Raw genomic sequence first — 17,783 nt, forward strand, 5'->3', positions numbered from 1 at the left:
CCCCTTACACATATGAGACACATTATTAATCCTTATTAACATTATGCGCCTTACACATTATGACAACCTTTATTAATGCCCTTTTACACATAATGTCCCTTACACATATGCTGCACATTATTAATGCCATTATACACATGACACACATAGTGCCCCCTACACATTTGCTGCACATTATTAGTGCCCCTATACACATAATGACAAACATACAGTAGTACCCTGTTACACATATGCCGCACATTATTAATGCCTTTATACACATAATGACACACATAGTGAACCTTACACATATGTTGCACATTATTAATGCATTTTTACATGACACACAATGCTCCTTACATATATTCCGAACACTACTGCACAACCAACCCACTCACATGCATACAGCACTCACACTGTCACTAACACTGTGACCTCTGCCTCTGCTTGTATACAGATGTGTCCTCATAAATCTTGCCTCAATGCTAACGTCGGGCACATTTTTTTAATGAAAATGCATCTTATTTGCATTGCTATGTGGCTAGGATGCACAAGCAGCTTCTGCTAATTAAAATTATATGCAGCATGCCTATATACTGTGTGAGACTGGCTGTATCTGCATATGAAATGCTACACACAGAATATAGGCATGCCGCATATCATTTTAATCAGCAGAAGCTGCTGATGCCCCTAGGCATATCAAATGCCCTAGGAAATTGCCTAGTTTGACTATGCCTATGGCCGGCTCTGGTCGCGCGTGTGCATTCCAGACCCGTTCGCACTGCAGCGAAGAACCGCTGCGTGCGAACGGGTCAGAATGACCTCCAATATTCCTTCCCTGGCTGTTTGGTGAATGGCACAAGAAAAAAGAAATGACTGATTGTGCTATCTCTCCAGGTGCGTATATGAATAAAGACACGTTTAAATCACCTCTCTGGTTTTTATTTTAGTGCAAAAGTTATATCTCACACAACAATATATTAAAAAACTCAATATGCATGCATACTCATTAAGAACTCGTTCTAAAAGTTATAATATTATTTCTCTGTTTAAACATCCAGTGCTCAGACCTGTTAGGAACAATTGTTAGTTCCACTAAAATAAGTGCAGCATAGCTTGTATTTCCACAGCATTAAATGGTGTTTTTCCAAAGATAATGGAACTCAGTCCTTTGTATATAGACACAGTTTCCACAACATTAAATGGTGTTTTTCCAAATATAATGGAACTCAGTCCTTTGTATAAGGCACAGTTCTTATTCATATACTGGGCATAGTCCATAAACTGACAGTTTATTCACTGTAATAAGCCGCTTACCACCGTGTCCGTGAATACAGACGTGCTGGGGAGATCCTCGCTGTGCACAGCGGCAGTGTTTACTCTCCCTTTCCCCGTCTGTCCTCCGTGGTGGTAGCGGTACTGGATGGTCTCTACCTCTCAGCGTGTTGGGGCCGCTTGTATGTGGACGCTTGCAGAGCAGACTCTCCACCTGGCTGGCCGCGTCTCCTCTAATTGCGGTTCAGCTTAGGCGGCAGGTGTGTGAGGTCTCGCTGGTTGTCCTTAGCTCCCAATCCGGCAGGGTAGATCCCAAATTGTGGTGTCGCTTGTCACTTGGCAGGGTGAACAGCAATTCACTAACGTGTTTCGCACACAGGTGCTTTTTCAAAGAGTCTTAATGCTGTGCTGTAATAGTTGATTATTCAGAGGCCACTATTAACGGAGTCCTGTTGCATGCTCTGCCTAGACCCGTGAAATTGATTTTGACCTTGCTGCTTATAGAATAATTAAAAGCACTTATATAATGGTCCTCTATTAACAGAAGTCCAAGATAGTAACCACCAATATATAGGTACTTCGGTTGATCAGTCTGAGAGGAAGACACTTGTCCTCCTATGTTTAAGTTGCCTAAATAATTTTCTGTTTCTTTAATAGTGAACCTCTATTCACGATATCAGGTATACATCAGACGATTAATTTATGTGCTATTAATACCAGGACCTATTGCTCACCACCTGGCACATATATCTGATACCCTATCCCTAACATCAGCGTTATACTCACTGCTGTTTATTTTCACTCGCTATATAGCAGTTAACATCAATTTGCATAATCATGATAAATAAACATTAATTAATTAAGAGCGAAATTATACAATTAGCACAGTTGGTCAGTTTTTATTGAACACTAAGTACACAATTTATTCACTTATAGTACACAATTTATTTAAAAAAAATTCACATATATGTTTCTCATTTGCTAGGCATTCTTTTTATTGATTAGATAAATAAAAGTTATATTTTAAAAAATTCAACAAATCAGGTACATTCTATTTCTTTTCAGTGCGCCAACAAAGAGACAATCCTTTTCTGTCCAATCTTGTTCTTCATTTTTATTGTCTATGGCGGCACCCCCATATAAACATATGTAGAATTTCTATATTATAACTAAATTTGGGGAATTTTTTACATACAATTAATACAAAGTTTTTCTGGTGCAGAAGACACCCCCCCTTCCCCCGTTTTCCCTTTTCGAAGATACTATTGCATGAGTTGGTGATCCAACTTTTCCGTCTTCTAGCACAGTATAATAATTTATATTTAATATTTTGGAAACTTTACAAGTTGATACATATTAATTTTTAAATAATCAGTATCTTTAACCCGATTGAGAACCAGTTTAAGAAATGGCTACATTTAATTTAACTAAGGACCTAGATGAAACACGAGAGAGATTGAGGAACAACACAAATGCATTATTTGATGGTGACATATCCTCAAGTGACCCATCAAATAGAGACTGGATGGACGACCTCTACTCCTTGAAACAGATCCTGATAAAGCAAAGCAAAACTTGGTGGAACAAAACCACCTTTGATAGTTACATCAGAAATAAGGTGACACCAAGAGGTTTAAGACCTAGGGTTTTCCCCACATTCGAACTAGCTAATGAGGATCTTCAAAAAGAATGGGAAAACATCCTGTCCCAATGTTCTATGGAATTAATTAAAATCCTAATTAAACACGATGAGATCCTTCTTAATCGAAATACGCAGGAGATTACAATATTAGGTGACAAACTTAAGAAATTTGAGTCATTGGAGAAATTTCAATCTACTTACACTAAATATAAGAAGGAAATTGAGGAGATAGAGCAAACAGTTATGGAAAGGAAGCGTAGGAAATTACATTGCGATATAACTGATTTTGCACAGAATAAAGCCTATCGATGGAAAACCTACGGATCACGTAATAGAACAAATAGCATCACCAATTACACAACCTCAGATGTGGATTCTTCTGAAGGGGAAGGAAATTTAAGCATGTTTAATAGGGAACGAGGCAGGATTTTTTTAGAGAGAACTCCGAAGGAAATACGCGAGGGAATAGGACGGGATACTATAAGATCAGGCGGGGGAAGGGGAGAAAGAAGAAAGCGAGACGCACGCGATTGGAGGGAGGAACCAAGGGAACAAAGACGGTATCGCAAGTGACAGAAGATCAATTACGCATCATTAATTTGACGGATAGAACCCTTACAACCGATCAAATCTCCCTCTTATCAAAGGGACTCTCCTTTTCTCCAGTTCACAAACCGGACCGTTTCGAATGTGAAAAGGATTTACACCTTTTCACACAAAAAATTCTCCTAAAGAAATTCTTTTAGAATAAGGATGTTTTTTAGAACAGACTATCACAGACAACAATCCAGCAGCCACTGCCTCATTATCAATGGAAGACCAATCCATCCTGAGAATATTAGAGGAATTGGACACTGATAATGAGGTAGACCAACATGAATTGCAACCATTTGACGCAGCAAAAATTAAGAAGAAATCAACCTTTTTCCCGGATTTTAAAATTTGTCCTCCAGTAAAGGTTTTTCTGGATCTGGTATCTAGGGATCTTGATACCCTATTTGGGGAACAAGATCTCTTTAGATTTGACCAGGATAATTTAACTAAGGAAGAGAGAGCTGCTCTTAAAGAAATTCTGCAATGGCAGGATATTGTCATCAAGCCATCAGATAAAGGGGGTAATGTAGTCTTGTGGCCTAGGACCATGTACATAAAAGTACTGGATAAACAATTGCGAGACCGCACATGCTACAAGCCCCTTATATTCAATCCTACCTCAGATTTCCAGAGACAATACATGGACATGATTTCAAGAGCAGTGTCTGAGGGAACCATTTCCAGAAAGGACTTTGATTTTTTGAAAATCGACAAACCAGTGATTCCAACCTTATATCTGCTCCCTAAAGTCCATAAAAATGAGACCATGCCCCCGGGAAGACCCATTGTGTCCGGGGTGGGCAGTTTGACTGAGAAGGCGAGTATCTATGTAGACCAGTTCTTACGGCATTTTGTACTGTCTTTACCAGCCTACATTAGGGACACAATGGATGTCCTAACGAGATTACAGAACATCAACGTACCGCCGGGAACATGGCTGGCAACATATGACATTGAAAGCTTATATACTAGCATAAGCCATGCGAATGGAATCAGAGCAGTCAAATTCTTTTTGGAAATGAGTATACAACATGAATTCAATTCATTTCTTCTTACATTGCTGGAATTCATACTTACCAAAAATTATTTTACGTGCAATGAATGGTACTACCTCCAGGTTAGGGGCACAGCTATGGGGTCGGCGTGTGCCCCCACATATGCTGGCCTCTACCTGGGGTGGTGGGAACGGGAACTGGTTTTTCAAGATAGCCATGAGAAGTATACAAATCATGTTGTTCTATATCTGAGATATATTGATGATATCCTCATCCTATGGGATGGGGATCAGGCTCTTTTGAACGAATTCATCAACATCCTGAATAGTAATGACCTCAACCTAAAACTTACAGGCGAAATGAGTCAGCAAACAATAAATTTCCTTGACCTTACAATTAATATTGAAACTGATGGCTCAATTTCAACAGACATCTACAGGAAGAAAACTGCAACAAACAGTATATTGCACTCAAGCAGTTCACACCTCCCAACTACCATCAAAGGCATACCAAAAGGTGAACTTCTCCGAACCAAAAGAAATTGTTCTGACACAATGAATTATTCGATAAGGGAACAACAGTTGGTGGAGAGATTGAAACAAAGAGGGTATAGTAACCATACAATAAAAACTGCAAGACAGGATGTTAAAACTCACACCAGAGAATCTCTTTTAGTGCCGAAAATCAGGAACCCTAAAGAAGAACCAGTGAGATTCATAAGCACCTTTAATAACAAATGGCGTGAGATTAACTCCATCCTGCAACGGCATTGGTCAGTCCTAAAAACCGACAATGATTTAAAAGCTATATTACCTTACAGAGCCCAGTGTAGTTGGAGAAGGATCCGTAACTTAAAAGACATCTTAGTAAGAAGCCATTTACCATCTATGAAAAAACCAATACATCATAAGAAGGGCTCATTTTGTTGCAGACAATGCAAAGGTTGCCAATACATGGTCCCCAAAACCGATTATAAAGATGCCTATGGCAAAAAGTGGGATATTGAGAGTTACATTGATTGTACAACATCAGGGGTAGTTTACCAAATAATATGTCCTTGCAATAAGACATATATTGGTAAAACTATAAGACCACTGAAGGTGAGGCTGCTGGAGCATGTAGGCTCTATTAGAAATGCAAAACAGGATAGAGCCAAGTTTAAATCACTTACTCCAGTAGCCAACCACTTCCTATATTATCATAATGGGACCGCAAAGGACCTTCAGGCTTTTGGCATGAAACACTTCGAGACGGGTATCCGAGGTGGAGACATCGACGGGGACCTCCTCAGATTTGAGTGCAAAATGATTTTCCTAATGGATAGTTTGCACCCAAAAGGGCTAAATGAAGGCAATAGTTACCTACCCTTCTTGTAATTTTGCGGTTACAGTCATCATTGGAGATGATGAGAGCTATTTTCATACAACCCTCTCCTTTCCCTCTTTTTTTTAACAAGTCCAGGGGAGCTAATGGGATGGTAACAAACTGGGTGGCATATTGATCAAACATCTAAAGTTATAATGATGAAAGGATTAGGTTATAACTCTATGCCAGTAAAGTAACGGTCCATTATCTTGTGCCCTCCAGATTAATGGTTTAAAACTAGCCTATTCCTATTATAACAATGGATTCATCAGGATGTAGCCTTACATTAAGTGAGGTATGCATTAGGGTATTGTGAACAACAAGATCTTAATTGTATTAAGGGCATTGGAAAAGTAGATGTCCATTAATAAATATCCAGGAACTCAATCTTCCATGCGTCCATATGGCTAGGTCATATTGAAGAGGAATCATGTAAAAATCAGTTTAGCCTAAAGCTCTCTCTCCTGCATGAACCCTTAAATATATATGATGAATTAAAACATTTTTCTCCTTTATTAATTGAATCCGGATGAATGTAGTATGTTTTATTTGGTTATAAATGTAATACCTATCATATTGCTCTAGATATTAGAAGCCTTAGGGCAACTTCCAATGCAAAATTATCATTAAATTATCATTATAAGATCTAGGGATCAGAAAAAATATTTTATTATAACACACTAGCACACATGGATAATGTTGAAATACTAGGATCAAGCAACTAATAGTAAAAATAAAAAACAACAAACAAAAAATAAAAAATAAAAAAATTAAAATAATAAACAATACATTCAATCACAGACAATTATCAGTAATGGACGTCAATTGAACCCTTTTTCCTTTTTCACCATTCATTTTATTACACTCATTTTTTGGAATTTTCACTTTTGTCACATTTTCACCTTTTTGCATTGTTCATTATATTAATTCACCATATTACCCATCAATCATATTTAACACAAATGAGCCCATTTAAGGGTACCCAACATCTTGGATAATAGCACGGTGTGACCACTTCACCTTATCCCTATTTATGGGGGTAACCCTATTCGGGATAATAGATTCTCTTTTATAATTTTATTATTGATCACGGCATATCGGACCTTTTCGTTAGCACTTATTATTTCCACCTAGTCACGTTTTTCTCTTCTTCTCTTTTCCAATTTCATCACATCAATATAATTCATGCAATCAATCTTATGTTTGGCAATCCTCTATAACGGTATATAGACATTACTATTGTGTGCACTACGAGTAATAAATAGATGATACACCTTTTCCTGATATTTATAATTGTGACAATGTAATTTACTGTATCTACAAAGAGCCATTTAACAGAGCAAAATGATTATGTACATGCATATTAATAAAAATTCTGTTCGGATGTCAATTAGGAATGATTGAGATATCATGTGACTATAGCAAAGAGTCTTGAGTTCCACGGGGATGAAATCAGGCGTGGTGTGCGGTTCAAGCAATCCCACACAGGTGTGACAGCCAGAATGTGATAGGTTGGATGTCCTGTTATAAGCTCTCTCAACTGGGCAATCGGGTTTGCCTCGTTAAAGCTTATGCGAAACGTGCACGTCGGCGTTTCTGAGCGGTGCTCTTAAGCCCGCTCACACTGACCACTGTGCTTAAAAATGTTTTAAAAAATGCTCTAATACCAGATAAATGTATAAAATACGATGTATGTATGCTCTGTAGGGCCAACCTAACTGCTTGAGCAATATTTTCTATCCGATCAGCCGCTGATTAGACCTAATATAAGGGGATACAAAAATACAGGCTGTGAGCTCAGTGTAGTATGGGAGACATAGAGCCCTGAGTGATATGGAAGTAGAACAAACAGCATCGAGTAGCTACCTGCAGGCATTCTTATGAATATGAATAGAAAATAATAATAATGGTTGTGATTTTCAATGTTGCACATATAGTCCCACAATAGGTTATAATAAAAGATACAATCATTGTTAAAGGTTGCTAACACGCAAGTGAATGCTACGGATTAATTACTGATGTTTGTGCTGCATTAACTTAAATACTGGCAAGTATTACAGATTGCCAGAAACAATATCAGAACCGTGGGACGCACTGGTAATCCCGGTGGACCAATAAGCGGTAATTCACTGTAAAAGGTAGCAAACACATTACGAGACGAACACATTTGATTCTATAGGTGCTAGTGTAACAGCAGGGATGGATGTATGGTAATACTCACCAGGAGTATTAATAAAAACTACACCACTATTCTTAAGAGACTGAAATTTGGGATGTTTTATGATATGAAAAGCTCTTCTTACTGTTAGCTCATACATATGCAGCAGTGCTCTTCAAGCAATAGGGATACAATAATAAAAGCTATTCATTCATTTCATGTAATGGTGACGAGGGGTTAATATACCTCCTGAATGCCCACATTTAAATAACCCTAGTAGATAAATCACTGAACTAGCTAGGGAAAATTATTTGTAAACTAGGTACAATAATTTGATCTCTGACTGAGGGGATTTAAGTATAGCAAACAGTTTGCGGATGGTACTAATTACAATCCCTGGACTTCAATAATATTGAACTTATTGGGGAGGATTAATCTGTACAAATAAATGGGACCCGAATAAATAGAGGCTGTGATAACTGATTATTCAAAGTTCATTACTAACGGAGCCACTATACATGCTGGGTCTAGATCCGTAAAAATGTTTTGAACTTTCTGCTTAAAGAATAATTAAGCCCAACTATTGAAGAATATTCTCACTATTGAATTCAATTATTAAGGATTTATTTATTTGTACTAATAGATTGGACCTAATTTTTCATTTTGTGCTGTAATAGTGGATTATTCAGAGGCCACTATTAACGGAGTCCTGTTGCATGCTCTGCCTAGACCCGTGAAATTGATTTTGACCTTGCTGCTTATAGAATAATTAAAAGCACTTATATAATGGTCCTCTATTAACAGAAGTCCAAGATAGTAACCACCAATATATAGGTACTTCGGTTGATCAGTCTGAGAGGAAGACACTTGTCCTCCTATGTTTAAGTTGCCTAAATAATTTTCTGTTTCTTTAATAATGAACCTCTATTCATGATATCAGGTATACATCAGACGATTAATTTATGTGCTATTAATACCAGGACCTATTGCTCACCACCTGGCACATATATCTGATACCCTATCCCTAACATCAGTGTTATACTCACTGCTGTTTATTTTCACTCGCTATATAGCAGTTAACATCAATTTGCATAATCATGATAAATAAACATTAATTAATTAAGAGCGAAATTAGACAATTAGCACAGTTGGTCAGTTTTTAATGAACACTAAGTACACAATTTATTCACTTATAGTACACAATTTATTTAAAAAAAATTCACATATATGTTTCTCATTTGCTAGGCATTCTTTTTATTGATTAGATAAATATAAGTTATATTTAAAAAAATTCACAACAAATCAGGTACATTCTATTTCTTTTCAGTGCGCCAACAAAGAGACAATCCATTTCTGTCCAATCTTGTTCTTCATTTTTATTGTCTATGGCGGCACCCCCATATAAACATATGTAGAATTTCTATATTATAACTAAATTTGGGGAATTTTTTACATACAATTAATACAAAGTTTTTCTGGTGCAGAAGACACCCCCCCTTCCCCCGTTTTCCCTTTTCGAAGATACTAATGAGGTCACACACCCTTTTTGCTAATATTAACATTTTCAAATGGCTATGGGGGGGAAATTTTTTTAACGGTTTGCACTGGCAGCCAAATTGTCTAGAAACGGCCCTGCATGCACAGCCCACTTTGATGCCTGACTCTAACACTAATAATTCCTTCTTGTCTTTATCCTGCAGGTCATTTTATGATATACAGAAGTGTCCTTTTCCATTTTTTATACTTTTAGCAGCTTATAATGGTGGTATGCAGTGAGGCACAGGGTAGTGCACACATCTGTATAGGTAACACACCCACTGACTCTGCCAGCTCTAGCTTATATATCTCTTGGTAACGGGAGACACATCGGCCTACCAGGAATTTTCCTGGTGAGCCCTATGGCCAATCCACCCCTGATGGAGAGGGTGTTGGCTGAGATGTCAGAAAAGTTACCACAATGATAACTGACTTGTAGTGGTCAAGCATACAAAGAGACATCATTTCTTGATCCTTCAATGTCAGTTCTTCTTATAATTTTGAAAGAGAATTCACCATGTGTTAGATTGTTCGCCCACTAATAGGGGACACAAGCTGGGATTAGACCGTTACGAGACAGATTCGTTAACCCTACTAATGTGGTGTTATCGTCATAGTAATCCTGCTAGCACTATATACTAGTGTCCAAGTAAAATGATTTTAGCTATTTTTATCATTTTGTAAATAAATCCAGATCCAATATCAAAACATTTGATGGTGGTTTTGCCAAAACCAAAGTAAAGCATGAAAATTATTTTGAACCAAAACATAGGTGTCTCACAGATATCTACGTAAAAGGTAATTAGGACAAGAAACTCTGTGATTTTTAACTCTATTTTATATACTGTACATTGCATAAACTCTTAAACATTCCAATACACATCTGTGATGTTCCAGAAGTATATGATAACAAACTGCTCTAGCTATTCACTAAAAGCATAATTCAGAAAGAGCTGAAAAGTTGCTTGATCATTCACCAAATCATATTGCATAATGACTGTAAATATTCCATATGTCCATCCAAAGCAAGGAAAGCCATTTTCACTTAATCACAAAAACATTTTCTGATTAAATTATCTATATTGTACTCTCGAAACTATAGTAACTTGCTGCATAATGTAACTCATTAAAGTCTAAAAAGTTGTGTAATCTATACATTGACTAAGACCGGAAAGAAATTATGTGTTCCAGCGAGAGAAATAGATGCTCCTATTAATCCATTGGATAAATAAGACTACCACAGATGTTGAATTGATCTGGGTGGAAAAAAAAAAACATTGCCTGCTAACCAGAACACAAGGGGGAATTGTTTCCACTGGAACATATGAACAGGTGCATCGCAGCTAAAGCAATCCGTTGTTACAGGAACATTTGTGAGAGCACCCGTATTGAAACATAAGAGAGGATTTACCTTCTTCAGCTGTACTGACATATTTATGGCAAAGTGAGTAGCACTGGACACAATAATAACCAGAGCCTCTGGTAACACTGCACAGGACTCATTGTCCTTTCTAAAATGCTGCTGTATATTTAAAGAATATTTACTGATACCATATATATTTTAATTCTAACTGGAGCAAGCTTGGCTATACTAACCATTTAGTAATACCACTTAGAAAATATTGGACTAATCATTAGTTCTTATACAGTATTAGATCTAAATTCTTCATGAGGTACCTCATGTTTTCTAACATATTTATGTCTTATACTAGCGACCTGCCCTGGCTTTGTACAGGAGCTGACTTGTTTCACTAAAATCATCACTGCTCGGCTCCCTTTTGTCATAGATGAAGGTTTCATACACCTAACCCTTGCTCAACAAATGCTCTACAGAATTGTGAAAATCCGTCCAGTGGTTTTGGAGAATAGCCTGAACAAATAGACTCCTACCAAGGACCTATTTTAAACTATGCAGAGATTATGATGTAATAACCTTTTTAATATATATTGATACTTTAAAATAAATAATATTGATGTGTATAAAACAGTCAGATAGTGTGTTACATGAACTTTTTTTTTTTACTTCTGTACATTTTTCTTGATTCACACCTTCCCTGCATATTACATTTCAAAGGAAGATGTATAAAATCACAGATTGAGCACAATGGCCCTCATTCAGATGTGGTTTGAGCTGCTATCTCTGCTGCTTGAATAGTTACAGAAGCAATAACTTTAATATGGTAATGCAGCAGGCGGCACAGTGACGTGCATTCAGAGAAGGCATGTTCTCTGTCAAACTACTGAAATTTTATATAAAACATGATTAGAATAATACAAAGAAACCATCCACTTTGTTTATTGTAATCCTTTTTATAGCTAACACCCAGCAGCTTTGTGGAGATCCCTGGAGCTACAAGGAGATGAGAGATGAGGCAGCAACAGCTCTGCCTCGATTCTACATTCAGATACTTCTTTGCCACACCAGGGGTTTGAGTATGAGGGCAGGCCTTGTGCACTGATGGACACTTGGATGTGTCATGTGACCAGGAAGTGCACCGTAATCAGAGTTCAGTCAGCAGCAGCAAGAGAAGACACAGGGGTGCAGCTAGAAGACTCAAAGGACACTAAAGCTTAGTGTAGTGAGGGGAGAATTACAGTAAGTAGGGTGTGAGACATGGTCCCAGCATTCAGACCCATCTTCATGTGTGCTCCCAAACCATTCACCTCACCGCACGTCACTGATACATCTCATGGATGGTATCTGTGAGTACTGCAGTAGTGGGTGAGATGTACTATATATACAGCTGTAAAAATGGGCAAGAGGCATATCAGTGTATGGGTTGAGTATTTGGAGAGGGGTAAGTGTTGTGGGTGGGGAGAATACAGATGTGTCCTCCGTTATCTTGGCTGACTGAGGCGTTAGTCACGATCAAGCATACACAGCATACCTGAGCGCAAGGAGGTGCGCCTAGTCGAAGGGAGGCGCACAGAGCATTTGGCGTTACCTTTGAGTGTAATACCTAAGATCATCCACCAGATGTCGCTTTTTAAAATCACAAATGCGCAAGCGTGTGGTCTCCATTAAAATACAATACTGAACTACAGCGTTATAACTACTTTACTGGTGCATCTCATTACGCTACATTATACTATAGTATGTCATACAGTCTATAACAGTATATACAGTACAGGTGCAAATAGTACAGCATATACAGATGCAAATGAACAAGTTACAGATACAGTATGGTCTATTGATGTTAGGGATATGTGAGCATCTTGTGTATGCAGATGCAACTAATGTGTGAAAGGAATAATGTAGCTCATTGACTTTACAGTATTTACAGTGCACGAAATGAGCGTCCAAATCCCCTAACGGCATAAACGAACACCAATGGAAAGGAATTGCTCTTTGCAGTACTTTTACACATGAACTTGAGACTCTTCCATGCAGTGTTGTGGGCAAGCGATGAAGGCTCCCGCCTGCCACGCTGAGAGTCCTGGGTTCGATTCCCAAAGTGCCAATCTTTTTTTGTATTCCCATGACATTCACTTCATTATTATTTTTTCTGTGTAATCCATTGTAAAACATTCAAAGGAAGGGTGCACACAGGTTTCACACAAATCGGGGTAAATCTGCAGGAGTGACTCATTCGCTATCTAAAATACACATAGGTAATAAGCACCTATAGACATACCAGTAAATACAAATTAGTGTATTCTGATACAACTAAATGTTTGAGCAACACAGTACTGTAGATCGTCGGCGTTAGAGAATCTGTTTTGTGAGAATCTGTGTTGTACACTAATTAGTTGTTCATGCTAATTAGTACTCTAATAGAAAATACTGTACAGAGATGCTAAGGACAGTGATTTGGCATCCAGGATCTTAGGGAGGAGCTTTTATCTCTCTCCATTATACATAGAAAGATTAAACTTGCCACTCCACGTTAAAAGCTGTTCGTGCTAATTAGTACACTAGTAGTGTACTAATTAGTATGAACAGCTTGTAACATAGAGTGGCAAGTTTAATCTTTCTATGTATAATGAAGAGAGATAAAAGCTCCTCCCTAAGTTCCTGGATGCCAAATCACTGTCCTTAGTATCTCTGTACAGTTTTTTCTATTAGAGTACTAATGGCAGATGGGAGCCTTCATCGCTAGCCCACAGCACTGCACGGAAGATTCTCAAGTTCATGTATAAAAGTAGTGCACAGAGCAGTTCCTTCTCATTGGTGTTTGTTTATGCCGTTAGGGGACTCGGACGCTCATTTCGTGCACTGTACATACTGTAAAGTCAATAAGCTACATTATTCCTTTCACAGATTAGTTGTGTCTGCATACACAAGTGTTCACACATTAGTTGCGTCTGCATATAAAAGTGTTTTAACACGTTTGTTTGCATCTGAATAAACTATTTTTTCTTTTTTACTCTGTCCCTCTGACCATTGGTCACCATCTGTGTGTACACTATGCAGTACAGGACTGTATATTAACATTACAGTCATCACTGACCATTTGCCAGAGCTTGTACTGTAGATCAATCAGCAACTATTCAAACTAAAGTACTGGATTAGTGAAGCATTATCCACCCAGTAGTGGAGATGTGTATTGCATGCTGAGTATCTAGTCATGCCTCAACACACCTGTCCGTGATTAAACTCAGCAACCTAAGCTATTACCTAGGCATGACTAAACCTCCATCTAGGTGCATAAACAGTCAAGAAAATGGAGGACCCATCTGTAGTACAGGGAACAATACTCATACCTGAGCTTGCACTGACAGTGTCTGTGTCTCTGCTGTTCGCTCCTCCATACTTGCTCCTTATAACAAGGAACTTATTAATGACATTACAGAACTACAGGAAGCAGCTGTATCATACACCCCAGAAAATAACAGATAGATTGCCCAAATTACTAACAGGGTCATAGCAAAGGTGTGCCATACATGTCTCACCACCAGGAGAGACTACAATATAGCAAAGGGGAGCTGAGGATTTGCTAGTGTTCTCTCTTGCCCACGGTGATAAAATGTGTGGTTACGGCTCTAATATGAGCTGCAAAACTTGTCTACGTCATGTTCAAGTACAGAATGTTAATCAGTGAAACGTGACAATTATAAGCCTGTATAAGCTGTACTTTACTTCACTTTAACTGGTAAATCCTGAAAATAATAATTATGCTAACTAGAAAAGTCTGACAAATAAAGAATTATGTAAAGTATACATTGCATCATATTAATTAGTGAAATATGATAATTATAAGCATGCTAACAAGTGAAGTGAAACAATTATAAGGTTACATAATATATTCTGTAGTTGACATTAAATCTTGTAAACTAGAGATACCTATCAATAATATGATTCAGATACCCATGGTAGAAGGCATCTCATGTGCATGCTTTCTATATAGTTTCAAGGAGTTTCCACCTTCTGATATCTGTAAGTTTAGTTTACTGTCTTGTTCATACTGTATCATCCTGAATTATACCATAAATACTTTGCTTTATTTTCACATTTTCCTTTTGTTCATCCTTCTGTACAATACAAGAAGATCTACTTGGGGATTTATTTTCCCTTTCATTTGAAATGGTGAATGTTGAACATAACAGTGAGTTGGGTGTATTTTAATCTTTCCTATTGGATACAACTCTACTAGAACTTTCTTTTCTGAGACAGCTGAGAGGTCTCAGTGAGAGCGCTTTCCAGCCTGGATGGTATTGAATGCATTAAACTCTTTTTAAAGTCTTGGCCAATGAAGACATAGAGGATGGGATTAATGCAACTGTTGAAGTAAGCCATACATGCACAAATTACATACACTGTATTAACTCTCTTCAAAAATGTGGTATGTATTGGTATTAATGGCAAAGTGTAATATGGAAACCAACAGATAAAGAAACACATCACAACTGCTGTGATAATCCTGTATGGACGCTGAGACTTATTTGGTCTTTTAACTTTTATAAGCTTGAAAAATATTAGCAAATAACACACTATAATGATAGTGAAAGGGATCACAAACATGGTAACCAATCTGATGATTTTCATATTGGTAATATAAGAGGAAGATAAAGCAAACACATGTTTACCCGAACACTCTGAAATATCAAAATATAGTTTGTTAAAGATCACATGAGGAAGACTCAAGATCAAACTCAAACACCAAATTGTTACTGAAGTGTTGCGAACACATTTTGGTGTTCTGTGAATCTTAGACCAAATTGGCCTCATTATCGATACACAGCGATCAATACTCATGGCGACTAGAAAATTTACACTAGCACACATGGTTATAAACAGTATATCGGTACTGACTTGACATAATGTATAGGCAACATCTCCTTTGGCATACAAAGCCCAGTCTGCAATTTTCAAAGGCAGAATTATACAGCATATGAAATCAGCTATTGCCAGATTGAGAAACCACACAGCGCTGACATTCTTCATCTTAAAACCGGAAATCCAGATCACTAAGCCATTTCCTGGAATTCCCAAAATAAAAGTGAGACTATAGAAAATGATTGACAGTATTTGATTGAGTTTTAACAATTCATTTTCTTCAGAGAGATGTGCATCAGGAGGCCAATCACTGCCCATGGTGGATGTTGTCCTGAAAGCAGATTGGGGCACAAAGGGTGATATAATTATTTTCTCTGTGCATTCTGAGTTTAACGTAAAGCACACAAGTACCATGCTGGAAATGTAACTTAGAATTGCTTACTTTCCATTACTTACATCCTGCATACTATTTTCCCCAACACTCTACATCAGTGATTTTCAACCTTTTTTTACTCGCCACACACCAAACAATATTTTAACATTCCCAAGGCACACCATCAGTTCCCCACAGAAAAAAAACAAAAAGCACACATTGGCCCTCACAGTAAAATAAAAATCCACACATACATTGGCCTACACAGAAAAAACAATCACATTGCTCACCACATAAATCCTATTGCTCCCCACATTATTTATTCACATTGTTCCCACCATAAATCCATATAAATTCTTATTCTCTCCACATAAATCCTATTGAAATCCTATTGTTCCCCACAGGAGAAATAAAATAACAAATATTAGCCCCTACCGGTCAGCTGTCCTCCTCCCTGTCCCTCACTGGCGGGGGCTGTTTATAGTGGAGTGCTGCAAATACTGAGCAGCGGGCAGTCGGGCAGGTGTGGATGTGGGTGGGCAAGGAAAGCTGTGTATGCAGGCAGGAACTGGAAGATGCGTATGCAGGCGGGTGGGCTGGCTGGGTGGTGAGACGCGGCGGCTGTGACCTATGATATCACATCGGCGTCTCTTCAAGGCATAGGTAACAGCCGGAGCTGTTCTGGCTCCACGGTACACCTTGCAACTGGTCGCGGCACACTAGTGGTTGAAAAAGCCTGCTCTACATGAATAAGGGCAACTGTGAGTGTCAATAAATAATTAAGAGCTACTGTGACTGTGATTAAGGGCAGTGTGATATAGTCACCCTCAGACTCAGTGTCATCAATGTAGAGCTGTGGGCTGAAGTCGTGTGACTGTCAATATTAGGAAAATCATTTTTAATTAATAATTTAAAAATAATAAATGAAACATATTTTGATGTAGTTCAGACACTATTCTTAAGAAAATAAAAATAATGTTCAGTAGGGGCCATTATTACTTACAGTGTAAAAAAATGTATTGTTGTTCAGGTGCTATACTGTAAATAACATTCAGCTGGTGCCACTGTTACTAATAGTGCTGTGAGTAAAAACGTATTAGTCAATAGAAGAGCAGGAGCAGCAACCCAGTACTAGTGCTGTGGCTGCAGCCAGTCATTGTGATAATACATCAGTATCTAATTAAGGTGGTCCAGGCGACACAAAGTTTAAGAAAGGTACCTGAAATCTACACATGTGTGCAGATTCATCTTGCCACACCTTGCCGTGACTAGTCGCAGTGTGCGTATCCACCATGCATTACTATGGAAGTGGTTGCATATGAATGTGCCTGCACACAGCCAAAGGCACAATATTTGCGGCAAACAAGATGTTTTTCCTTTGAATAGAATATAGGATGAACTTTGACACATCAGTAAATATTATGCAATGTTAAAGAAAAGAGGTTGCGGTGTCACCTTTAAAACAGACGTATCAGTGCTGGAAAAAGAGAAAAACACTAAGGCTGAAGAACAAACTGTGTGTTTGCATTCCTGAGGAGAGTAAGTTTGTCCAAGATAGGGTGTGGGTGGGAAGGCCCAAGGACAATTCCATCTTGCAACACTTTTCTTTTTATAATGGGTTGTATTTTGGGGGGGCATAGAAAAACATT

This window comes from Pseudophryne corroboree, chromosome 10 (genome assembly GCF_028390025.1).
Source record: "Pseudophryne corroboree isolate aPseCor3 chromosome 10, aPseCor3.hap2, whole genome shotgun sequence".
In the NCBI taxonomy this organism is placed as follows: domain Eukaryota; kingdom Metazoa; phylum Chordata; class Amphibia; order Anura; family Myobatrachidae; genus Pseudophryne; species Pseudophryne corroboree.